Source organism: Oryctolagus cuniculus, chromosome 12 (genome assembly GCF_051225735.1).
Source record: "Oryctolagus cuniculus isolate XC-2025 breed Fujian yellow rabbit chromosome 12, ASM5122573v1, whole genome shotgun sequence".
NCBI lineage: Eukaryota > Metazoa > Chordata > Mammalia > Lagomorpha > Leporidae > Oryctolagus > Oryctolagus cuniculus.
Window position 1 is genome coordinate 22,655,615 of NC_142878.1, and position 27,561 is coordinate 22,683,175.

The 27,561-nt window shown below is 41.2% G+C and overlaps 1 long non-coding RNA gene across 10 annotated transcripts in view; it reads left to right on the forward strand.

The window, feature by feature from the left end:
* The window catches only part of LOC103351253 (uncharacterized), a 338,339-nt gene that overhangs the window by 128,502 nt on the left and 182,276 nt on the right, over nt 1-27,561 (forward strand). For 2 of the 10 annotated variants that reach the window (XR_016217333.1, XR_016217332.1), the window contains exons 2-3: nt 18,909-19,004; nt 22,248-22,443. This is a non-coding gene — a long non-coding RNA (uncharacterized LOC103351253). Of the gene's footprint in view, nt 1-18,908; nt 19,005-22,247; nt 22,444-22,610; nt 23,374-27,561 lie in introns of those variants that run through there. The other 8 variants (XR_016217335.1, XR_016217336.1, XR_016217340.1 and 5 more) reach the window with 7 other exon arrangements.

A 27,561-nucleotide genomic window follows, 5' to 3' on the forward strand; every position in this document is an offset into this window, starting at 1 on the left:
GGTCTGTACAATATTACAAAACCAGTCCAGTGGGAGTTACCCAGCATGCAGATAGTATGCTGCATGGACCTTTCGTTGGCTCCTTTTAAACTTGATTTGTTTATTTTTGAGTCTAAATTCTTGCCATTATGTCATGTAGGGTCTACTAGAGCTGAATCTGCAAGAGGATAATAATATTTCCTATTGTGTTTTACTTTGTAAAGTTTGGCTATGAATTTGGGCTTAGTGTTTGTAAGGATCTTCAGTTTCAGCATTGATTCTAATTCAGTGGTTGGCTTATCCTTTCTTTTTTCCTCTGGACTCCACGATGAGGTTTGCCCTGTCTCGAGCATCTATCACTTCCATGGACTCTGAGAAGCCTCTCAAGGAGGCTTTCTCACATCTACCATCTGCATATAGAAGTCCCAGATGGGGGCTCATAAAAATGGTGGCTGAAGAGTCCTGTGTTCAGGTGGATCCTCAACTCTGAATAGCTAATCCCCCCACTTCCAGGCCCCCATGCCAAGTTTTCCTTATCACTGACAACTTCCTATTGATGTCAGTAAGACTAAATATGTGAAGGAAATAAAAGCTCTCCGTTCCCTGAGATCCAGGAATTTAGGTTGTGCAAATCCCTGAACCCTAAAATGGATTTAATCAGCTCCATTCACTTCATAAATATTGTGTTGCAAGAACACACATGTGCTGGAACAGATAGGAAGATTTCATCTTAATTTTGAATTTGCAAAATGAAACCCCGCGGGCCATCGCTGTTTCTTAAACTCTCTAGGGACTTGGTGCCAGGAGCAGTTCTTGGGGGTTCATGTTAAGTTAGTTCATGCTTTTTGCTGGGAAGGAAATAGTTTCCTCTCCATTATCAAATATGTCATATTTCACCTCCTAGAACCCTAGAACTCTTAGCTGTTCTTCCTGCTGCTTTTTTGCCCAGCCTCTTCCTTAGGTTGGCCTGTCACTCTTTTTGCAAGATAGATTTCTGTTTTCTCCCTCCAAATCCTCCTTCTCTCCCTATATACTTTCCTTCTTTCTTCTCTCCTTTTCTTCCCAATATCGTTTTTTTTTTAAAGATTTATTTTATTTATTTTGAAAGAGTTACAGAGAGAGGTAGAGGCGGAGAGAGAGAGGTCTTCCATCCACTGGTTCACTCCCCAGATGGCCACAATAGCCGGAGCTGCACTGATCAGAAGCCAGGAGCCAGGAGCTTCTTCCACATCTCCCATGTGGGTGAAAGGGTCCAAGGATGTGGACCATCTTCTACTGCTTTGCCAGGCCGTAGCAGAGAGCTGGATCAGAAGAGGAGCAGCCAGGACTAGAACTGGCACCCATATGGGATGCCGGTGCTTCAGGCCAGGGCTTTAACCCACTGCACCACAGCGCCATCCTCCCCAATATCTTGTTAACTTAGGTATTTTCCTCTGAATCTCATCTGTGGGGAGCAGGGCCCGTCTCCCGCAACATGGCGGGGCGCCCGGGAGACAAATAAGTACTGAGACTATGGACAAATAAGTACTGAAACTGCCAAGACTGGACTAGACCACTGAGATTATTAAGACTAATTCTGTGCATCTGATCTCCCACCACATGGCGCTGAGAGGGAGTAAACAACTTCTGCACAGCTGCCTCACCAATTCGACTAACAAGCTGCAGGAGCTGATCCTGCCCCTGATTGGAGGAGAGCAGCGTGCTCAGTGGTGGGGAGAGAACGCCAGCAGAGTCGGGATTGGTGGAAGAGGACTATAAAGGAGGAGAGAGACCACATGCAGGAGGAACATCTGAGGAACCCCCGAGAGAGCCAGCTGGTGTTGTGCCACTCCTCCGCAGAGGCGGGGGAAGCGGCGGGGGTGTCGCCCCTCCGCGGAGGCAGGGTGGGGGTGGGGGAGCGACAGCAAATCCGGGAAGGGTCAGGGAGAAAGAACAGCGCAGGGTCCAGTGTCATTCCTTCGCCAGAGGGGGAGTGACATCATCAAATATGGAAGGATAACTGAAGCTGAAAGTTCTTTTAAACTTTTTATTCTGAAATAATCATAGATTTACATGCAGCTATAAGATAGGGCAGAGAGATCGCAGGTACACTTTTTACAGTGTCCTCAGTGGAATCATTCATATCACAGCCAGGCAAATCATTTCCATCACCCCAAGAATCCTTCAGTTTGCCCTTTTTAGAGCTACACCCACAACTTCCCATCCCAGCTCTTTCCTTAACCACGGCAACCACTACTAGATTTCTGTCATTTTATTTTTTTCAAGAATGTTATATAAGTGGAGTCATAAAGTATGTAACTTTGGGGGATTGGTTTTTTTTTTTTTTTTTTTTTTTGCACTCACCATAGTTCTCTGAATACTCATCCAAGTTATTTCAAGTGTTAGTAGTTTGTATTTTTTTTATTGCTGAGTAATATCTCATGGTGTGGATATGCCGTAGTTTGTCTAGCCACTCACCTATGAAGGACTTCTGGGCTATTTTTAGTTTTTGACTCCTGTGAATAATATGAACATGAACATTTATGTACAGATTTTTGTGTGCATCTAAGTGTTCATTTCTCTAGGATAAATGTCCAAGACTATAATTGCCAGGTTATGTGGTAGTTGCATAGTTAGCTCCCTAAGAATCTGCCAAGCTGTTTTCCAGAGTGACTTTATTGTTGTCCTTGCTTATAGCAATAACACATAAATTATGCAGTTTGCCTGCTTTTGGTATTGTCATAGTTTCTATTTTAACATTCTGATGTGATATCTCATTGTGGTTTTAATTTACATTTCCCTAATGGCTAATTAAGTTGCATATTTTCATGAGCTTATTTACCATCTGTATATTCTCTCTGCTAAAGTGTCTTATTATCTCTTTAAATTAGTTCGTAACTGGATATTTACTTATTTTACTATTGCTTTGTATACTTAACTCATGTAATCCTCAAGTCTCCTGGAGCTGGTGTTGTGATGCAGCAGGTTAAGCCTCTGTTTTCAATGCTGGCATTTCATATTGGAGTGCTGGTTTGAGACCCAGCTCCCTGCTAATGCACCTTTGAAAGCAGCAGCAAATCACCCAAGTACCTGGGCCCCTTCCACCCACATGGGAGACTGAGTTTTTGGCTCCTGGCTTTAGTCTGGACCAGTTCCAGCCATTGTGGACATTTGGAGAGTGAACGTGTGGATGGAAGAGTCTCTTTTTCTTTCTCCTCTCTTTCTCTCAGTCTCTGTCTCTTGTTACTCTGCCTTTCAGATACCTAAGTAAATAAATCTTTATTTAAAAAAAAGTTCTTGTAGGCCACACTGCTATTTAGAGCTAGAGTCTGGATTTGAATCCAGATCTTTGTGATTCCATATATATATATATATATATATATATATATATATATATATATATATCTTGCTCTCTCCTTTGTTGCCATCTTCCAGCATTTTGCCTCCTTAATTGTAGAAGGTTATCTTCCTATCCACTGTCTCTTACTGATTGAGTAGCTTCCATGGCTTTTACTGCTACTTCTGGATTAGAGGATTCCAACTTTACAACCCAAGGGCCAAATTCTAGACCCATTCAAAGTACCTGTGTGTGCTCCTAAGGTGTATGAACTCACTATGTCTAATCTCTGACTCTCATCCATGAGAAAGCTCCATCACCTCCTGACTTTATTTCCAACAACAGAAGCACCATCCTTTCTGTTATCAACTCAGAACCCGAGTCTCCTCCCTGATTTTCCTTAAATAGCACTGTCTACCCCATCGTGTAACTCGTTAGCAAATTTCTGCAGATTCTGACTCTGTGCTCCTTTCTTTCAAGGCTCACTGAAGTTTATAATTTGTCAGGCCCTAACATCTGTATGGGTGTAATATTGTAGCAGATCCACCTTCACTCCTTTTGTGTATCTCATCTTAGACATTGCTGTCACATTTATCCTTAAGCTTGAGATTGATCTTAACGATTCTATCCAACCAGCTTTAGTAGCTTCCCTTTCCCTAATGATTTGCATACAAAATCCTTCATCTGCCTTCAAGGCTCCCTATAAAATGATAACTGTTTGTGTTTTAGACTCAGTCTAACTACATTCTTCCTTGCACACAAGGGTATTCCAAAAAGTTCATGGAAAATAGAATGGAATATTTTGGTTTAAATATTTGAAATTCCTACATAGTTTTTAAATAATGGTTTTCATGAACTTTTAAAAAAGATTTATTTTATTTATTTGGAAGACAGGGAGAGAGGGAATGGTGGGGGGAGAGAGAGAGAGAGAGAGAGAGAGAGAGAAGGGAGAGAGAAACTTTGATCTACTATTTCACTGCCCCAAAGGCCACAAGGTGAGAGCTGGACCAAGCGGAAGCCAGGAACTCTGTCCGGATTTCCCACGTGGTTGGCAGAGGTCCAAACACTTTGACCATCTTCTGCTTTCCCCAGCACAGTAGTAGGAAGTTGGATCAAAAGCAGAACAGCTGGGACTTGAGCCAGTGCTCCAATATGGAATGCTGGCATTGCAGCTGGTGACTTAACCTGCTGTCCCACATGCTGTCCCTTTTCACAAATTGTCTGAAAGCCTCTCATATGCATGGATTTTAAAAAATTCTTTGCACCAAAATTCTTATCTTTCACTTCCATTTTCCATGAGCTCTTTCAAGTCCCCTTGTATCTGCATTCCCCAATGTGTTCTGCAGTTTCTGCTTGGCTCTCCTTAGTGTTGCTCTGTTTTAATTATTTCTTCAGCAGCGTTTTGATGTGTTCTTCGAGGCTTCTTTCAGATGCAGCCTCTTTAAATAGTCTTTCCTGATTCTTCTAATGGAGGTTATCTTTCATGACACTTTCATGACACTCATCCTGCGTTTTATTTCAATTGTGTGATGATCTTGAAGATGAAATGTTTCTAATTTTCATCTCCCTTGTGATAAAAGGCAAACTGTCCTGTTCATAATAGGTCTTCAGTGTTTGTGGATTTATGTTGTGTAAATGAATTTTTAAGGATTGGGGCTTCTAGCAAGGTTTGTTATAAATTGTTTAGTTCAAGCTGACAACATGTACCCTCACTGAATTCTCTTCTCTAGTTGGGTTCATCTGGATAAACCATGTCACTGACCTTGACAAAGGGATGACTTTTTATCAGGATGACTCTTAAAAGTGTGGAGAATTAACATCCAAAGGGTTTTCTGAGCAAAAGCCTGTTCCAAGTATAATTCCATAGAAATGCATCTCATCTGAGATAATAGGTGAGCTGCAGTATCAGAAGTGTGCTGGAGGATGTCTGTTGTGGACATCTTGTACCCTTCTAGAGGATGGAATGTTTCCGAAAAACATTTGATTAAAAAGCTATGTAAGGCTGGCGCTGCAGCTCACTAGGCTAATCCTCCGCCTTGCAGTGCCAGCACACCGGGTTCTAGTCCCGGTCGGGACGCCGGATTCTGTCCCGATTGCCCCTCTTCCAGGCCAGCTCTCTGCTGTGGCCTGGGAGTGCAGTGGAGGATAGCCCAAGTGCCTGGGCCCTGCACCCCATGGGAGACCAGGAGAAGCACCTGGCTTCTGCCTTCGGATCAGCGCGGTGCACTGGCCACAGCGTGCTGGCCGCGGTGGCCATTGGAGGGTGAACCAACGGCAAAGGAAGACCTTTCTCTCTGTCTCTCTCTCTCACTGTCCACTCTGCCTGTCAAAAAAAAAAAAAAAAAGCTATGTATTCTGGTAGTTTGTAAATAATGAAATTTGTTAAAGTGTGTAAGTCTTACCTTTGTCAACTTTTAGCTGAATATGTCTTGTTTTGGATTTGGAAATTTAATCTGAAATAGGAGTGCAAGGTTGGCTTCTAACATTCTTCTCACAGAGGTCTTAGTGGGTTATGTGTAGGAGCGCTCTGGATGTGGGAGCATTCTATCCTAGGGCCAATGGTTTCTGGGTTCTAGTATGTAATTTTAAATTCACAGCTATTTTTCTTGGAAATATAAGAATGTGGATTTATGGCCTGCATAATTTAGTAATTATATCCAATAAATGAAAATGACATCACGTCACTTGGACTTGTGAGTCTAAAATTGCAGAAAGATGCCAGGGCAGAGTGTTCATGGTGAAAATTAGGGACACTAGTCATTCAATATTGAGCCTGAACACTAGATGACAGTGCCATGAGTATAAATAATTCCCAGCCGTGGAAACAAGCAGTCCCTTTTGTACCCAGCATATATTAAACACCAACATAGCATAATTTAGCATAAACAGTGAGTGATATAGACCATAAATAAGATCCTTAAATAATAGTTTATTGTTATTCTGAATTAGCAGCTATCTCATTCCTTTAACAAACATTGCCGGGGAATCCACCATGTGCTTGAAATATGCTGGCACAGCATCCATGCTCTAGTATTGTTCACAGTCCATTCTGCAAATGAAATCCCTAACTTGAATGTTCCCCAGCTTGATTTTTCTCAGGTAGCTAATGGGTAGTGATGTTGTGTTGCTTAGATTTGGAGACCAAATTTAGAGTTCTTCACTTGCCTTGTGTCTTTGCAAGTGGAAAAGCCTCAGTCACTAAAATTGAAGCCAGTGAGTGTGGTGGCTGCTATTTACAAGTCTGACCCTTCTCCAGGAGGAGGCCTGGGCTTCCCCGCTGTGACCCCTGCAGAAATATGTGCTCACATTTCTCTGTCCCAGAGTTACTATTCTTGCACACTTTGGGAACACAAAGGCATGGTTGGGGTGATGTGAGTGGTCTTGCTCTGTGCATAGGTTAAGTATTTCATATTGTAGAGAGAAAGGAGCAGGTGAAGCATTCATTAGCCTGTTTGCAAATGAGTAGTTGGCTATCACTTCATTGCAATAAAGCGTTAGAATTAAGCATCTTCATCTGTTTTCATTTTGTTAAACCGCTATGTCAGGCACTACAAAATAAATATATTAATTAAATGTCCCACTCTCTAACCCTAAAAGGAGGCATTTGGGAAATGGAAAAATATTCATTTGCAGCAGCGGGGAAAAGGCCAGGGAATAATTAGAATTTTGAAACTTCTGCAGTTGGAATCGCAGTAAAAAAGAGCAGAGATGACTATAAAATGGCCTTTTCTTGGCATTGTTTAATTGGCTTATTTATTTTTCTGTCTGTGAAACTGTCTTTAGTGACACCTACTGATAAGAGCCAATCGGAACCATGGCCGAATTCCTTTGGGCTGAACTTGCCAACAAACTGCTCAGCCCTCCAGATGTTGCTACTTTGTGAGAAATGAGAACTCAATAAACCAGGCTCACCCTTCCTCCTGGGGTGAACAGCACAAAGACAGTCAGATATGGAAAATCACTGCTCAGCACCATGAACAATGTACTCAAAAAGGGGTTGGGCCAGTTCTTATTTGTCTTGGTGGAACAGACAGCCATGGAGCCTCATGCAAGAATTTCAGCTGGCTGCAGATCAAAATGTGACTATACATTGAGATTGCTCAACCAGAGGAGGCCTTTTAGCTTGGAAAAAGCCCAATAGTGGGTTTCAACAACTAGCTAGAGAAAATTGTAAAGAGGGTTAAATACGTATTACGCATGATTTTAGTATGCTGAGCATTTCTCCACCTTTTGTGTTTTTTAAACTCCATTCTTTTGTGTTATGTAACAATTTAGAAAGATGCTGCAGTAAACATTCTCATGGCACATCCCAAGCATCAATGAATAATACTCAGCGAGCACTCGCCGTTCTGGGAATAGAACAGAATGAGCTAAAGTGAAATAGTTCTTGTCCTCCAGACCAGAGTGTCCTAGTCTGTCTTAGTACAGGACACTCTTGTGACCTTGCTGTGAAACAATAAGAAAATATGTCACTGTTCTTTTTTCTTTAGCCATTCCCTCATCCAGCTATCTGTCTACCCTAACCTTCTGGTGCCACCCACATTGGCGTGTGTACTCATGCTGCCCATGGATGCCAGAGTGTAAGGTCAACCTCAGAGTATGATGGGACATCATTTCTCTTTAAACATAATCCCAGAGTAAGCCACTTGGCTACTTAAATGTGGTCATGTAATAGATATTGATGAGTTAAATGTTTACTTATTATATGTGATTCATTCACTTACTTTGACATACATGTTTAAAATCACATCTTACAGATAATGATATACTATTTTAGGACCAGTTTTTTTAATCTCACATCTGACAAGATCATTTTTATTTGGACTCTACATACATCTTGGAGACAGCCAAGAAGGGATCAGAGCCTGTGATGTCACCAGAGCTGTGTTTTGAGTTGCCTAATATTCTTTTTTTTTTTTTTTTTTAAGATTTATTTATTTGGAAGTCAGAGTTACAAAGAGAGAGCAGGAGCGGCAGAGGCAGAGAGAGAGAGAGAGGTCTTCCATCTGCTGGTTCACACTCCAGTTGGCTGCAATGGCTGGAGCTATGCTGATCTGAAGCCAGGAGCCAGGAGCCTCTTCTCAGTCTCCCATGCAGGTGGAGGGACCCAAGGACTTGGGCCATCTTCCACTGCTTTCCCAGGCCATAGCGAGAGCTGGATTGGAAGTGGAGCAGCTGTATGGGCTGCTAGAACTGCAAGCAGCGGCGTTATTTGCTATGCCACAGTGCCGGCCCCTATCTAATATTATTTTCTAAAGAATGTTATCTTCAGTTCTACTTCACTTTTTGAATCTGAGTGTATAAAACTGTTAGTGAAAATTTCATCCCAGCCACAAATACTCATTTACACAGTGTTAGGATTATACATTTATATGTGTGTATGTATGTAAAATAAAATTACCCTGTGATCCCTACAATACAGATTTTTAAAAAAATCTTCGTAACATGATATCAACATTTAGAATTGTTAAATACCCTGGAATAATGACTAAATCTGTGGTACATTTGTTTTTTAAACTGCCCACATTAGATGACTTGTACAAGTTTCTAAACAAACATGGATCGAGGCTGTTTTGACTTATGAAGTTGTTTGATTTAAATGTCCTGAGATTGCATCTATCCAGTGGCATTTGCTGTTTAGAGTAAAATAATTGAGAAAGCATCCCCATGATGTGAAATACTTGACAAAAGCTTAAGCACAAAGTGGCTCTTTTTAAAGAGGATATTTTGGCCGGCGCCGCTGCTCACTAGGCTGATCCTCTGCCTGTGGCGCCGGCACACTGGGTTCTAGTCCCGGTCGGGGCGCCGGATTCTGTCCCAGTTGCTCCTCTTCCAGTCCAGCTCTCTGCTGTGGCCTGGGAAGGCAGTGGAGGATGGCCCAAGTGCTTGGGCCCTGCACCCACATGGGAGACCAGGAGGAAGCACCTGGCTCCTAGCTTCGAATCGGTGCAGCGTGCTGGCTGTAGCGGCCATTTTGGGGGTGAACCAATGGAAGGAACACCTTTCTCTCTCTCTCTCTGTCTCACTAACTCTGCCTGTCAAAAAATAAAAAAAGGATATTTTGGGAAACTTTGCTTTTTATTCAGTTATATATAGTGCATGAATACCACTTTGTGGCATTTATTCTTCCTGCCATGTCCAGACCCCAAACCCTTATTCAGAAGTTGACAAAACATCTCTCTGAGGATGACTTCGTGCCTTGCAGAGTTAGGAGGTATTAAGAAATAAGCCTTAGATGTACACTGCCTAAAATAGGTTATACTCTCCCCAGATAATTTCATAACAGAAGATTATATGCCACAACAAATAATTGGTGATGTGACGGTCAAATGGTAATTTGCAAATTTATGAAATCAGTATTTGGATGAATTGCTGAGTGAAGTGTTTCTAGTTTCAGGTGGACAGATACATGGGGTGAGGAAAAAACATTTTCTCATGTTTTGCTTAATGATGCTGCAGGACTTTGTAGAGGAAGAGGAATTGTTGTATCTTTGAAGGAGACAGGCCAGCTCGGGTGGATTGTACTAGAGTGTTTATAAATGGATAAGGAAACGATCACACACTAATAAGGAGGTTGGCTAAAATAAAGCAGAGGCTGTGGAGAAAAGGAGATGATAAATTGGACCTGGTCTTTGGCAGGCAGTTCATACTTAATGGGGAGGGAAATGGGAAGATGTATTGAGTCTGAAAAGTGAGTTAATGATAGGTATGGAGCTTTTAATGATGGGTATGGGAGATGGCTACTGACTATGATGTAGAATGAGTGTAATACACATTGAAGATGAATGCTGAGGGAGAGGGGAAGGCTGTTGGTGAGCGGAGAAAAGTCATCCAATTTGGATGGAAATGAAGAAACATGGCATCAAGTATTCAGACTAAGATTTGAATTGGGGAGAGGATAGGGCTTATGTTACAAAATTAGATTATACTGTTCACTTGCTCATTGGACTTTAGGTTCATTTGAATTATAACTAATTATTTATAAGTACCTTGGAGATTAGTTCCTCAAGTCATACAGTTCAGTCAGATATTAACTTTTAATCACTTATTAGTTATAGGGGTCTTAGGTTTAATACATTTATTGGATATATCCTATTTGTGTCTAGATTGTATACAATGAAAACGCAGAACAAAATATCAGATATAGGAGTCAAATATGCATATTGCTAATTAGTATGTTTAGGAACTTTGTATTTTGATTTTTTTGGATCTGTTCCAAAAACATAGAGAGCTATTCCCTGCACAGTAGATATCACCTACCTAAGAAAGTCATGAGAGATATAGCCCACTTTCCTTTCTCACTCCTCCATAGCTAAATGTATGAGTTGTGTTACAACATCTATTATTTATGTATTTATAGATTTATTTATTTAAAAGAGTGAATGAGTGAAAGAGAAATATCTTCCATCTCCTAGTGTTTTTTTTAAAGATTTATTTATTTACTTGAAAGAGTTACAAAGAGAGAGGAGAGGCAGAGAGAAAGAGAGGTCTTCCATCCAATGGTTCACTCCCCAATTGGCCACAACAGCTGGAGCTGTGCCAATCCAAAGCCAGGAGCCAGGAGCTTCTTCCAGTCTCCCACGTGGGTGCAGGGGCCCAAGGACTTGGGCCACCTTCTACTGCTTTCCCAGGCCACAGCAGAGAGCTGGATTGGAAGTGGAGCAGCTGCGGGTCTTGAACCGGCACCTGGATGGGATGCTGGTGCTTCAGACAAGGGGGTTAACTTGCTGCACAGCAGTGCCGGCCCCCCATCTCCTAGTTTACTCCCCAAATTTCTGCAACAGTCAAAGCTGGGCCAGGCAGAAGCCAGGAGCCAGGAAGTCCATTTGGATCTCATGTGGATGACAGGAACCGAGTACTTGGACCATCTTCTGCCTCCCAGATGTATTAGCAAGAAGCCGATTGCAAACAGAGTGAACTCAATGCCAGGTACTCCTTACGGGATACAGGCATCCCAACTGGTAGCATAACTTGCTATGCCAGATGTCTACCTTACATTACTTATTTTGAGCAGTTAGTATAAGTCAAGTGCTTTGCTCACATTAGATTTCATGGATGCCTCACAATTACCATAGAAGGTAAACACTGGGATTACAGATAAGAAAAGCAAGGCAAAGAGAGGTTGGGTAATTTGTCAGAGATTTTACCAAAGATTATACCACTGGTGTGTGCAACTGGCAGTAGAACCCAGGGAAGGTACCAATCCAAAGTTGATTTTCTCCAACCTTACCCTAAGTTGCTTCTGTAACTTATATTTGTGTGTAAGAGTTGACATTTTGACGTAAGCATTCTAATGATTATTGAAATATTTCATAGAAGAGGAAAGATTATATAAATGGAAACATTTCTAATTTTAAACATTTTAATATTCTTTTGTGTATTATCTATTTTTTAAAGATTTATTTATTTATTTGAGAGGCAGAGTTATAGACAGACAGAGGGAGAGACACAGAGAGAGAGGTGTTCCATCTACTGGGTCACTCCCTAAATGGCCACAATAGCTGGAGCTGAGCTGATCTGAAGCCAAGAGCCAGGAGCTTCTTCCAGGTCTCCCATGTGGGTACAGGGGCCCAAGCACTTGGGTCATCCTCCAGTGCCTTTCCAGGCCATTTGCTAATCAGAAGAGGAGCAGTCAGAATATGAGTGGACTCCTATATGGGATGCTGGCTCTGCAGGCAGAGACTTAACCTACTATGCCACAGCACTGGCCCCTTTGTTTATATTTTTGTTTCTTTTTATTTTTAAGATTTTATTTATCTATTTGAGAGGTAAAGTTACAGACAGTGAGAGGAAAAGACACAGAGAAAGGTCTTCCATCTGCTGGTTCACTTCCCAAATGGTTGCAATGACTCGAGTTGAGATGATCCAGAGCCAGGAGCTTCTTACTGGTCTCCCATGCAGGTGCAGGGGCCCAAGTGCTTGGGCTATCTTCCACTTCTTTCCCAGGCCATAGAGAGAAGTGGATCGGAAGTGAAGCAGCCAGGACTCAAAACAGTGCCCATTTGGGATGCCAATGCTACAGGCAGAGGATTAACTTACTGTGCCACAGTGCCAGTCCCTATGATTCTTTTTTTTTTTTAATTATGTATTTGAAAGGTAGAGAGATAGAAAGATGTTTTCTATCCGCTGACTTAATTCCCAAATGCCCACTACAGCTAGGGCTGCAGAGCTCAATCTAGGTCTTCTAGATGTGTGGCAGGGACCTATATACTTGAACCATAACCTGCTGCCTCCCAGGGTGCACAGAAGTAGGAAGCTGGAATAAGAAATGAAGGTAGCAACAGAACCTAGGTAGTCCAGTATGGGAAGCAAGCATCTCAAGTGGTTTCTTACCTGTCTCAACCACTGTGCTAAATACCTGTCCGATTAATGTTCTTTTGTTAAAGAAGCAGATTGATGAGAGAAAAAGCCCAGGTTCTGGTCTAAAACCAACTTGGATTTTAATCCTGTCTCTGTCATTTATTAGGTTTGTAACAGTGGTAAAATTACTTAACAAATTCAGGCAGGGATCTAGGGGAAAAGATACACGAAACCGTTGTTGGTGGGAATGTAAACTGGTGCAGCCACTACGGAAGACAATATGGAGGTGCCTCAGAAATCTGAATATAGACCTACCTAATGATCCAGCCATCCCACTTCTGGAAATTTACCCAAACCAAAATAAATCAGCATATGAAAGTGCTATCTGTACCCCCCTGTTCATTGCAGTACAATTCACAATAGCTAAGATATGGAATTAACCAAGATGTCCATCAACTGTTCACTGGATAAAGAAATTATGGTATATATATACTGTTGAGAAATTCATAGAAGATATGTAACTGAAATAAAATTTTAAAAGTTACTTAAATTCCAAACTTTTACCTGTTAAATGGGAATAATGATATTCACCTCACAAGGACCTGAATAAAAAAGAAAGGGACCAGTTGAGAGATGAAGCAAGAAAAACATATTGATAAGGATTGATAGATTTGGCCTGGAATGGGAACGTAGCATGTGGTAATTATGGATAAATTTGAACTAGGTTGACTAGAAAGATGTTTTGCCAGTAGTGGAACTGATGACCTATTTAGATGCCAGAAGTACACAGGGTTGGAACTGATCAGCTTTGTAAAAGTGTCAGAGCTACAGATAATCAGTGTAGAGTTAATGATTAGGTTTAATGAATAGATGACATTTGTTACTTGAGAAAATAAAAAAGGGAGCCAGAACAGAATTATGAAGGACATGTGAATTTGAGGAACAAAGAAGAAAGAGTAATTAGGGAAGAAGACAGAGAAGAAGTCATCAGAGTAAGAAAGGGAAGAATCAGAATAATGAATGTCATGAAAGCAAAGGAGGGCTTGGGTTTCAGGGGAGGGTGGGGCAAGTGGATAGAGAGACTTCAGTGGAAGAATTTGATGAGTGACTGTGGAGCCAAATCGTGATTTGAAGGTCTGGAGTGGGAGATGGGGTAGGGTTGGATTGGAATGCAGGTAGCAGCAGCCTCATCTGAAAACTTTGGAAGAAATGATGTCGTTGTAAGACAAAGGACACCCAGTCACTTAGGAGCTCCCCAGCATGCAATGACAGAGGTTGGTAGAAGGTTGGGAATTAGAGGAACTTAGAAGAGAGAGTATCAGTCTGAACTTCTTAGCAAGTGGTAGAGGAGGAGGTCTCTCAGGGAGGTGGGTGTGGATACATGCATGATAGAGGCAGGAGGTAGCAAACAAGCTGAGAACATGTCTTTGGAAGAGGGAGGCAGTGTGACTTGTCCTGCTGTTATTGTTGGAAGTTTGACTCAGCCTTACCTGGCAAACTTCCCTGCCGAGCTAATAAGCCTATGTGCAAGTGGAGTTCCAACTATAATGACACAGAGACTGGAGGAAGGAGCAGTCTCCCTCTGTGCTGCTGCACATTTTTGTTGAGTTTTTTAAACTAGGCATATGATTTAAAATGACTTTTAAAGAAGTTTTGCTGGAAAACAGATTAAGAGGTTGTGTCAACAGCTTATTTACTGGAATTTTGGCTATGGGATTAAAAACGAAGAGATAAGTAGAAAAATGTTATTGCAGAAGATCTGGCAAAAACTTGGAGATAGACTAAATATAAAGAATGCAGAAAGTAGAAAGGTGCATGATATTTTGAAGATTATCAATTTGAAGAACTAGGAAGTTAGAGGGTGATATTGGATAATAGGTAAAGTAGAAGGATTTAAAGATTGAGAAAGGGGGAATTTAATTAGGAATTTGGGGATCATTTCCTTTTTGACAGAACAAGATATCGTAATAGTTTACATAGTTTGACTATCATCTTTATAATTTTTGTGCCATATCTGCTATCATCTGTACTGTTACTTAGTATTTCTTTTGATCAACTCATTTTCAAAAATCACCGAGTTTTTTTCAAGATTTTATTTATTTATTTGAAAGGCAAAGTTACAGAGAGGCAGAGTGGGGGTGGAGGGGTTTTACATCCGCTGGATGCACTCCCCAAATGGCTGCAACGGCCGGAGCTAGGTCAGTCTGAAGCCAGGAGCTAGAAGCTTCTTCTGGGTCTCACAAGTGGATATAGGGGCCCAAGAACTTGGGCCATAGTCTACTGCTTTCCCAGGCCACAGCAGAGAGCTGGATCAGAAGAGGAGCCACTGGGACTAAAAGTGGTGCCCATATGGGATGCTAGTGTATGATGCTGCAGGCTTAGCCCACTATTCCACAGCACCAGCCTCCCCTCTCTCCCAGTATTTTTTAAGTAGCAGTATCTACGGAATCTTGAACTCATGGACAATTTATGTGTTTTCCTAAAATTCATAGATGTAAATATAGGGAGATTAAAGATAGTTGTGTCTGATCTTTGGAAAATAGTATCTTATCAGTTTGGAGAGAAGCTTGAGATGGTTGTTTATTTTTGAATGACAGTTCAGATACCTTTGCTGAGAACTATATACTGGAGCAGCTAAATACCACAGGAATGGAAGGAAGGAGCCTAGTTTGTTTGGATTTCCAAGGTGATAAGAAGGAGGTTATGGGGCTGGCGCTGTGGTGCAGTGGGTTAACGCCCTGGCCTGAAGGGCCAGCATCCCATATGGGCGCTGGTTCAAGACCTGGCTGCCTCACTTCTGATCCGGCTCTCTGCTATGGCCTGGGAAAGCAGTAGCAGATGGCCCAAGTTGTTGGGCCCCTGCACCCACGTGGGAGACCCGGAAGAAGCTCCTGGCTCCTGGCTTCGGATGGGCACAGCTCCAGCCATTGTGGCCAATTGGGGAGTGCACCATCAGATGGAAGACCTCTCTCTGCCTCTCTGTGTAACTCTGACTTTCAAATAAATAAACCTTTTTTTTTTTTTTTTAAAGAAGGATGTTACTAGAATTTAAATAGTTCAAGGATCTGCAAGGATAAGAGTGCATGTGTGTTGGAGGGAATGAGGGAGGGTCAGACAGGGAACAGCTTTAGTGAGATACATTTGTGTGAATAATTTTATCTGTCTTTAAAATTGTATTTATTTAATTGAAAGTCAGAGTTATAGAGAGGGAGAGAGATATCTTCCATCCACTGTTTTACTCCCTAGATTGCTGAAATGGCCTGTGCTGGGCCAGGCCAAAGCCAGAAGCCAGGAGCTTCATCCAGTTGTCTCACATGGGTGGTAGGGGCCCAGATACTTGGGCTATCTTCCACTACTTTTTCCCAGGAAATTAGCAGGGAACTAGATCAGAAATGGAGCATCTGGGACATGAATTGGTACCCATATGGGATGCTGGTATCACAGGCAGCAACTTTATAAACTGCTATGCCACACTGCTGACCTCATGCAAATTGTTTTAAACAAGTGACAAGAAAACAGAAACCAATCATAGTAGATTGAAGAAAAGGGACAAAGAAGATACTTAATAGTAGAATTTGACTAGTTATCTCTGAAGATGAGCTTAGAAAGTTAGTTTGCAAGGACAGTAATATTTGACTTGCAGCATTGTTGTAAGGATTAAATAAAATCATTCATATGATGTTTAGCACAGTTCTTGGCACAGAGTGATCAATAAGAACTAGATGATGAAGATGAGATAATGATAAGGTTATACCCCTAAGAAATAGACATTAGTATAGGTTCTAGGTCCAAGGAGAAAGAGCCAGAAAAATTGTTGCCAAGGAGAGGGTATTGGGTTGAGGCAGAGACTCTCATCTTTGTTAGTTATGGAGTTCAGTGCTTCTGTAGACAAAGGCATCATCCCATTTGAAAATGTCAGAGAAGATGATGAGAGTTGGGATAAGGAATATGCTGAGATCAAGCACATTCAGGATGGTATGGAAGTAGACAAGAATGTGTTGAAATTGTAGCAGGAGGGGCAGCATTTGGCACAGCTGATTTAGCCACTGCCTACAACACAGTCATCTTGTATGAGCACCAGTTTAAGTCCCAGCTGCCCCACTTCTGATCCAGCTCCCTGCTAATGTACCTGGGGAAACAAAAGAAGATGGCCCAAGTGCTGGAGCCCCTGCTACCCATTTGGAAGACACAGATAAAAACTTCTGGTATCTGACTCCTAGCTGTGTCCAAGCTCAGCCCTGGCCATTGGGGCCATTTGGTGAATGAACTAGTGGATGAAAGAGCTCTCTCTTTCTCTCCCTCTTTCTCTGTAATTCTTTCAATTAAATAAATAAAATCATTTAAGAAACAGTAGTAGGAGCAGCTTGGGGAGATGCTACCTAAAACTAACCCCTCTGAGGCATCTTGGAGGAAGATCAGAGAAGCATTAAAAGAGGAAGGAATGGTATTTGTGCACTTTGAAGATCCTGACTATCTTTAGGGAATAGTGCTCTGGCAGTGTCTTAAAATTCTATACTTGACTCAGATTTGCTCTTGAGATCAACCTTCTGTGGTATCTGAGACACTGGGAAACAAGGATTGTAAGTACAAGCATAGGGCTAGTTTACACCTCACACACACACAAACTTTTTTTTTAAGATTTATTTTATTTATTTACAAGACAGAGTTACAGGGAAACGTAGAGCCAGTGAGAAAGGTCTCCCATCTGCTGGTTTACTCCCTGAATGACCGCAATGGCCACAGCTGAGCTGATCTGAAGCCAAGAGCTTCTTCCAGGTCTCCTATGTGGGTGTAGGAGCCCAAGCACTTAGGCCATCTTCTACGCTCTCCTAGGCCATAGCAGAGAGCTGGATCAGAAGTGGAGTAGCCGGGACTTGAACTGGTACCCATATGGGTTGCTGGCACTGCAGGCTGGGGCTTCAACCCACTGCACCATAATGCTGGCCTCCTACCCATGAACTTTTAAGAACAGGTAAATATTTTTGCTTAAATATGAAGAGTTCATATATTTACTATTCAAAAATGCTTAACAATAATTGTGTTGCATTTAGGAGTGTTCTGACTTCGTTTCCATCTACATATATTTATTGGGGTTGGAAATCTGGGCTGTATATTCCAGAATGTACCAGACTCCTGAAAAATGACTTCATTCTCCAAAGCTGAGAATTCTTGTGTGTTGTGAGACAGAAGTAACCTGATTCTGGACTCTCTGTAGTCCCAGGGAGAGTTCCCAGTGGTTGAGTTGGGTTTCCCAAAGCTTCCTGAGAGTTAGACCCTGGAGATGAGTTCTTTCAAGGTCAGTCAGTACATTTTCATTCCAAAGATTTTCTTGTTCTTGAAAAGGACCAGGCAAAGGGAGGAGCCTCTGGTTTGGAGCAACTCTTCCTTTGGCCCAGGCCTCTGACACCCCATCAGTTTGATTCCTGCTCTGCAACCGCAAAGACAAGTATGATGGATCTCCTTTTGGAACACAGTGCAGTTTGCTTGGGAAAACATCCACTTTAGACAAACAATAAAAGCAGCCCAAGTGGGCCTTGGCTGCTCTCCTGGTGTTACGCTCATGCATATGCCTCTGGTGCTTGGCAGCAGCAGGTTTCTGGTTGCGCAGAGCCGCAGACCACCCTTTGGGAATACCCATGTCCTGGCCTTGTTGTTCAGAATGTAACTTGGAATTGAAGTTATTAGCCCTAAACAAGATACAGGTTTGACTCTAAATCCCAATTTCTATGTGCTGTGGAAAATGATTAAAAAAATAATTCTGATCTCCAGGAGGGAGAAGATAGAACAGTTGCTGTGACTATGTGAACACAGTTGTGTTGTATTGAATGATTTGTCACCTCAGACACCAAGTCTTTGTAGATCCAAGTTGAAAGTCATTTGTACTTCCTTCTCTGACTATTGCTACATGTTGGTTTTTCTTATAGTGTATTGATCAGAGTCTATCTAGTGTTTTAGTTACTCAAATGTGTGTCTTACTTTCCCCTCTTGCCTGTAATTTTCATACTGGCATGGACTGTTAATCAACTTTGCTTTTCCCACAAATTATATATACAAGAAGACTTCAGAAAGTTTCCCACAAGTTCTTTGAAGCCTGCTTGTATTTGTATGTGTGTGCTTGTGTGTTTGTATTTATAATCAGTCTATCTCCATGCAACCTTTGACTTTGGGCAACTTATATTCAACTGTTTACTGAACACCTAATACATATTGGTTGCTGAAAATATGCTAATGCTACTATCATTGTTTTATATGCTCTGTACTTGTTTAAATGCATCACAAGTTAATAAATATTATTTTTATCCTTTTTCTGCAGATGGAGGAAAAGATGCATAGGGAACATAAAGGAATTCCCAAAGACCACACAGCTTGTTAAGTGGCTGGATCCAGGTTAAAACCAGTAGGACCAGAGGTGCGTGCTTGACCGCCAGGCCATACTGAATCTGAGTATTACCTCTTAAAATAGGATTGGGTAAAAGCACTCTAAGAACACAGACTTACTGGGTGTAGTAATGGAAGTGTATACAAAGGGCATCAGCACAGAGAAATGGCTGCCCTCTGGTTCCAGCACTCCTTAGGAGAGCATGGAAGTGTAGCAGTTGTCTCCTTCTTTTGCTAGGACTTGTCTCAATATCAGCAAGAGCTCTCCTAGTGCAGAGGGATGAGTGGATTTGAGAGATCATCTTCTGGTTCACCTCCTTTATTGTAAAAGAAGAAACTGAAGTAAAGAACGTTTAGTACACAGAACCAGTTAATTAAGCATCCAAGACTGTACAATAAAAGGCTTTCAGACTTCTGTCATGAACCTGAATTTTCCTGAAGTTTCATTTGGAAGAATAAGCAGCCAGCAAGAGAAAAAAGAACCAAGTACAGGAGATGTAAGAGATCATGCTCCTAAAAGATCATTATGGGATACAAAAAAATCATGGGACAGACACATTGAGAATGTGGCACATGTCATGCTGGCATCTCTTACTTTGAAAACAGGACAAAAAATAAGACTTTCCTCTTCCTGCCCATCCTCCCCTGCAGCCCTGCCTCAGCCTTCCCCACCCAGTTTCTACAGATGCTTTCCCTAAGAGAACTGTGAAACTGTTGGAATTGGTGGTCTGTGTTCTGGACCCCAGATATGGTTTAACAGATCGCTAGTTCTCCATGAGAATAAGATTCCAACTGCTTGTAGTAATGTTATAAGTTTACCTCAGATTTTCACCTTCTGTTTCATCTAAAATGGGTGTTACTAGACAGGTCGAATACTGGGAAAGCCAGTTAATTCTTTAGAGACTTCAGTTCTAACCATCCAGGTAAGCGTCATTGACCTCGCTGCTTTATGTTGATTTCAAGCTGTACCTGTTTTTTTTTTTTTTTTTTTTTTTCTGTTACTCTCTTCAGCTGGATTCTCCCCTTCACATGCAGGCAGTTGATGCTTTGATCCTTTAACCATCTAGAAGGGATTCCAGCTTTTCTATTAAGTGTATTTGAGCCAGAGTTTTCAAAGTGATTTCTGTGCACAGAAATGACAATTCTTTGAGGAGCTCCCTGAAAGTTGGGCTTCGTAGTCAAAGGAGCTTAAATAATACCACACATTCTTTCATCTGATCTATAGAATTTGAAATTTTTTAGTCTTCGAATCTTGTTTCCTTATTTCCATGGAAGAACCTCACTGAAGTAGCAGAGTGCTTGGAGAAAACCAGCCAAAGAAACAGTATAAGACTTCTAGAAAATAGTGTTGAAATTAGTCTAGGAAGTGATAGCTATGACATTTTGCAGCTGCAGGAGGCTGGTAGTAAGAACAGTATCCTCAGGAAAGTGATTGTATAACCTGGTCTTCAAATGCTAAGGACGCCACTTGTGACACTGGCATCCCTCATGGGTGACCTGTGTACCCACATGGGAGGCCTGAAAGAAGCTTCTGGCTCCTGGCTTCAGCCTGGCCTAACATGGTCATTGTGGCCATTTGGAGAGTGAACCAGAAGATGGAAGATCTCCCTCTCTCTCTGTGATGCTGCCTTTCAAACAATAAATAAATCTTAAGAAAAAAATGCTAAGGAACAATTTATGCAGTGGCTTTCATCATCATTAACATTGGGTTAGTCAGGATTCTTCCTTTTTTTTTTTTATTTTTTTGACAGGCAGAGTGGACAGTGAGAGAGAGAGACAGAGAGAAAGGTCTTCCTTTTGCCGTTGGTTCACCCTCCAATGGCTGCCGTGGCTGGCGCGCTGCGGCCGGCTCACCGCGCTGATCCGATGGCAGGAGCCAGGAGCCAGGTGCTTTTCCTGGTCTCCCATGGGGTGCAGGGCCCAAGCACCTGGGCCATCCTCCACTGCACTCCCTGGCCACAGCAGAGGGCTGGCCTGGAAGAGGGGCAACCGGGACAGAATCCGGCGCCCCAACCGGGACTAGAACCCGGTGTGCCGGCGCCGCTAGGCGGAGGATTAGCCTAGTGAGCCGCGGCACCGGCCCGATTCTTCCTTTTTTTTTAAAAAATTATGGAGTAATTTTCTATCTACCAATAAAAGATACACAATTTAATTTGAAAAATATATGATAGAAATGTGAATTGAGAGAAACTTTATGGGAAGATTTTCTCAAATATGTCTGCGATATATCCAGTAATTTATGAAAAATGGAATTAACACATAAAAAATATAAAAAAGGAATTTAGGGGGCTGGTGTTATATTGTAGCAAGTTAAGCCACTGTCTGCAGCACCAGTATCCCTTATGGATGTCAGTTCAAGTCCTAGCTGCCCCACTTCTGCTTCAGCTCCCTGCTATTGTGCCTGGGAAAGCAGTGGAATATGTCCCAAGTGCTTGGTCCTGTGCCACCCATTTGAGGGACCTGGAAGAAGTTCCTGGTTCTGGCTTCCACCTGTCTCAGCCTGACCATTGAGGCCATTTGGGAAGTGAACCAGTGGATGGAAGATCTCTCTTTCTCTCTATCCTTCCTTCTCTCTTTGTAACTCTGCTTTTCAAATAAAATACATATATTTTCTAAAAAAATGGAACTTAGAATATGGATTTATTTTGGTATAAAGCAATTTTGAAATCCATGTGTTTTTATTTTCCATAATATTCATTGAACCATCACTTGTTTACTGCCAGGTTGAATATCAGCCAGAAGCTGGTATGGAAAGTGGAGCCAGGCCTTGAACTCAGGCCCTCTGGGATGCATGTGTCTCAAGTGGTGTCTTAACTGCTGCCATTGAAATTCATTTTTTCTTAATTCCATTTCCCACAACTGAAATCCCCTCATATATGTAAGAAGAAAAGGTAGATCAGAGGAATAAACAGATTGTGGAAGGTGTCCATTCAGTGTTCAGCTGAAAACAAACAATTTAAAAACATGCTCCAAAGTGGTTGCCTAGTTTAAGGTGCCTCAGGTTCTTTCTCTGTGCCTAGAAATTAATTTTGCATAGAACCTAAGGATTTAATACAAATTTAAAAATCCTGAAAAAATTTGAAACATTAGTTTTCAATATAATATTAAAGGGCAAAATGGTCAGATGTGATCATGGGTATTGTAGTTTTAGAAAATAGTGAATATAGGTGGGCCCATACCAGGTGAGGACTTGGCACCATTCCCCCATTGTGTCTTTTTTTAAATCACATCTTCTATCTTGGATTCAAGAGGTCTTCTATTTTGTCTTTTCTAGGCAAGATGTAATAACCCTGGACCCACAGAGCACCTGGAAGTCACTCTAGCTGTGGAACTTGGGTAGGTGCTACAGTCTGCTGACTTTTGGAGTCCATATCCTCTTCACTTCACTTCACTTCTTTATGAAGTTTGCCCTCGGTTTATCTCCTGGAAATGTGGCCTTTTCCTTGTTTTGGTTCCTCGATCCATTGGAGGTAAGTGCAAGGGCTCTGTATTCAGCCATCTTGATTCTTCATTCCTTGATTCTGCTCCAGGACTGTAACTTTACATACCTTAATTCTCTTGATGAAAAAGGAGCAAGCTTGTGCCCTGGCTTGTGGTTAGGAAATGCCATGGACTTTTCTTTCCTTTTCTTCTCCAGTTGACGTGCTTTGCTTCCTCAGTCAGAAAGGACCACGCAATGGAAGGCGTCTTCAGAAGACTGGGGCAGTATGAAGTCTTGAATAACCCAAAAGCAGGAACTCAGAATGGTCAGATCTGGAACAATGACTGGATTTGTAGTAGCACAGCCACAGCCCTTAGTGTCCTCAGGGACAGTCTGCAGGGAATTGCTCTTTGGGTGGTCCTCCTTGATTAGATTGATGCAACTCTGAAGAAAGCAGCATTATTTTTCTTTTATTTCTGAAGAAACAGGAATTCAACCCAATGTGGGTGCCCTTGCAGTGAGAGGCAACGCATTTCTAGCCTGCAGGCAAATTTTGCTGCCCCCCGCACTGTTACCGGCATAGCTTCCCCAAGTAACTACGCAACTCGCACAAGTAACATCGCAACTCCTGCAAGTCATGTTGTAAGCTGATTCTTTCACTTTGAAAATGCAGAAACTCAAAATTTATTAAAAAGGTATAATTAAGAAGTGTGAGACATCATGGGTGAGATTTTTTTTCTCCCAGTACCTGACATTAGTTTGTTTTGTACACTGTGTTTATTTTGAAGCTTTTTCCCTCTTATGTTAGGAAAGATATCTGCCAAATGTATTAACTAAATGCATATATTTATAAAATATCACATGGGACCAGAAACCTTGTAAAAAATTTGAGATTCAAGTGAAGGAGTGATAAATGTGAATTTCTAGCCATGAATAAATGTACAAAGAAGGATAAAGTTTGAAAATTCATAAGCTAGGTAGCTACCTCAGAACTAGGAAAAGAATAATAAGAATAAAAAGGAAAAATAACAGGAATTGATAAAATGGGAATCAAATATAAGTTGATTCCTTAAAAAGATTAATAAAATTATATAAGTTTTTCCCATTCATATATACATTACATTTCTTGTACTGCGTATATTAGCTACCACAAGTCAAAGAAACATGATATTTGTCTTTTTGGGTCTAGTTTATCTCACTGAGAATGGTGATCTCCAGGTGCATCTATCTTATTGCAAAAGAGAGAATTTCATATTTTTAATGGCTGAATAGTATTCTATAATATCCATGTACCACATTTTCTTTATCCAGTCATCAGTTGATGGACATCTGGGTTGATTGCCTATCTTAGCTATTGTGAATGAAGCTGCTGTAAGCGTGGGGGTAAAGACAACTTTTTCATATGCCAATTTCATTTCCTTTGAGTAAATTCCCAGGAGTGGGATGGCTAGGTCATATGGTAGATCAATTTTCAGGTCTTTGAAGAATCTCCATACTGTCTTCCATAATGGTTGTACTAGCTTCCATTTCTACCAACAGTGTATTAGGGTACCTTTCTGTCTACATCCTCACCAATTTTGTTATTTTTTGATTTTTTGGGTGATAGCCATTCTAACTGGGATGAGATGAAACCTTATTGTGGTTTTTATTTGCATTTCCCTGGTTGCTAGTGATACTGAATACTTTTTCATGTGTCTCTTGGCCATTTGTATTTAACCCTTTGGAAAATGCCTGTTCACTTCCTTTGCCCATTTCTTTTTTTTTTATTTTAAAAAATTTTAATTTTAGTTAATTTTAACAGATTCAATATAATTTATAAATACAAGTCTAAGATTCCTTGCCCATTTATTAACTGGATTGTTTTGTAATTGCTGAGTTTCTTGAGCTCCTTATATATTTTAGATATTAATTCAGTATCAGATGACTTGTTTGCAAATATTTTCTCCCATTCTGTTGTTTACCTCTTCACTCTGTGCTGTGTTTCCTTTGCTGTGCAGAAGCTTCTTAGTTGGTTTAACCCAGTTTGTCTATTTCTGCTTTTATTGCCTGTGCTTCTGGGATCTTATTAAAGAAATCTTTGTCTGTGCCAGTATCTTGAAGTGTTTCCCCTATGCTTTCCTCTATTAATTTAAGGTATTAGGTTTAGATCCTTCATCCATTGTGAGTTCATTTTTGTGTAGGGTATAAAGTAGCATCTTGTTTCATATTTCTGCATGTGGAGAGATCCAGTTTTTTTCAGCACCATTTGTTGAAGACACTGTCCTTTTTCCATGGAGTTATTCTTTTAGCTCATTTGTCAAAGATTAGTTGGTTGTGATGAATGGATTAATTTCTGGACTTTCTAATCTGTCCCATTGGTCTACATGTCTAGTTTTGTGCTAGTACTAGGCTGTTTTAATTATAACTGCTCTGTAATATATCTTGAAATCTGATATTGGGATGCCTCTGGCTTTGTTTTTATTGTTTAAGATTGCTTTAACTATTTGGGGTTTCTTTGTTTCCATTTGAATATTAGGGTGGTTACAAGAAGGATGTCCTTTGTGTTTTGATTGGGATTGCATTGAATTTGTAAATTGTTTGTGGTAGTATGGACATTTTGGTGCTATTAATTCTTCCTACCCATGAGCATGGAGAGGTTTTCCATTTTTTTGTGTCTTTTATTTCTTTCTGTAATGTTTTGTTATTTTCATTGTAGAGGTCTTTCATGTCTTTGGTTAAATTTATTCCAGGGTATTTAAATTTTTTGTTGCTATTGTGAATGGATCTGATCTTAAAAGTTCTGTCTCAGCCATGGCATTGTAATTATGTACCTCAAAATTTCAATAGGGCCAACTGGGGGCACAATAGGTAATGCCACTGCCTGTGATGATGGCATCACATATGTGTACTGTTTATATCCTGGCTGCTCCACTTCTTTCTGATCCAGCTCTCTACGAATATGCTTGAGAATGAAGTGGAAAATGGCCCAAGAACTTGGGACACTGCCACAAACTTGGGAGATCTGGATGAAGATCCTGGCTTTAACCTGGCCCAGCCCTGGCCTAGCCCTGGCCTTTTGGGGAGTGAACCAGCAGGTGGTAGATATCTCTGTCTCTTCCTCTCTCTGTACCTCTGCCTTTCAGGTAAATAAATAGAACTTAAAAAAACTTAGCATCCACTTACTGTGTATGGGAGAAATGTTGAAATACTTATTATGGAGCAAGCATAAATAGCAACCAACATTGTAGTTATAAATGTTTTCTTGTTTTAAGTAAGTCTTGTCTGTTTACCCAGATTTGTGCTTCTGGTAAGTAAGGATAGGTCTAATTATAGTGTTTTACTGGTATTAATATAGAGTATGATGCTATGGAAATAACAGAGGCTTGATAAATGATTTTTGATTGGCTTGTTGGTTGACTAAATAAATGTAAGTTAGCTTTAACAATGAAAATTGCATTTGTCTTATTCATGGAAACTGCTTTGCCAGAGAGCATAATTTTGGCTATAATTTACGGTATTTCTAACAACAAAACTCTTGGGAGAAAGTCTGAAATGCATCTGCATTGTGACTGACTCATATGACAGTGTCTAACGTAAGGAAAATACCTGTTTTCTGAGTTTGGAATGCCTACCAGAATAAGCAGGAGACAACAGAGGGAAATACTCAATTTATCCTCATCTCATTCTCCACTACAGAAATCCATGTCTCTCACTTGATGTGATGTCTAGACATAATCACATGTGACCAAGCAGAGTTCGATGAACAGAATGTGGGTTGATGTGATTAAATTCCTCAATAGATAAGAAGTTTTTTTCCCACCTCGTCCAATGTTGATTAAAAGACATACTATGGTGAGGAGAATTAAAATGAAGCATACTGCTATCCTGACACTAGGCCAGCTACCTGATAGTCAGATCAGCACCCAGGGATTAATGCCGTCTGTCCAGTACATTCCTTGTTTTGAAGCTGGGCATCAGGGAGCAAAATTTATCATGTCTATGAAGAAACCCCAGGGACAGATGTGGTACAGACAAGTCTTAAAGCATTTGGTGAGAGTATCCCAGATATTCTTAAAGTGATGTGTCAAACATTAAATTAAGTGAAGCAGAGGGTTTGTGATTTTTCTCTTTCCTAAGTGGAATGTCAAAGATAGGTTACGGGAGTTAAGGCTACCAGTTTGAATGTTTGAGTAAAGCTCTGTCTTTAAGTATTTGTCAAGGGAAGAAAAAGTTGTTTGAGGCTTGGCAGCAACTTCACATACAAGTTAGCAGAGAATAAACTATTTCCTTTTTGAAAGTCAGAGTTACACAGAGAGAAAAGGAGAGCCAGGGAGAGAGAGGTCTTCCATGCTCTGGTTCACTCCCCAAATGGGTGCTATAGCTGGAGCTGTGCTGATCCGAAGGCAGGAGCCAGGAACTTCTTCCAGGTCTCCCACATGAGTGCAGGGACTGAAGTGCTATCTTCCACTGCTTTCCCAGGCTATAGCAGAGAGCTGGATCAGAAGTGGAGGAGCCAGGACTCGAACCCGTGTCCATATGGGATGCCGGCACTGCAGGTGGTGGCTTTACCCTCTATGCCACAGCACTGGCCCTAGAATAAACTGTTTCCAAGTTGCACAACTGAGAAGCTGAAAGGACCTATGAAAGACCTTTCTAGCTGTTATCAAAAATAGGAATTGAAACCATTGAAGAATTATGCCTACATCTTGACTCAGAGCATACTTGAATTTAGCATTTCACTTATCATGGCCTTCTTGAACATAATACCACATCAATGATTCTCTACTCCCCAAATATGGTACCTGATGCCACCTATTGCTTTTGCAAGCAGAATTGAAAGCAGAATGGGTTCCAGATTGCAAGTGTATACTAAGGCAGGTGAGTTGGTTGGAGAAACTTTCTTCCAGAGGTGTTTGTGTCTGTGGAGAAGGGAGTTGATGAGGGTACCAGTGGCCAACTCAGACAGACTTGGGCTGGAATACACTTCCTGACTGGCCCACCTCGTCTGAAATGCTCCGGTTTCTCCTCAGCCATACCCGGTCAAGAATAACTGTAGTCCTCAGTGAACCCTTCCTAATCTACTGACTCTAGGGCAGAGGAAAGGGATCAGTGATGGGGAGTGAATGTGTTCACTGTGGCTTGTCCTTTTCCCTTCACCTTGACAAATCCATAGAAAACAGCTCTACAG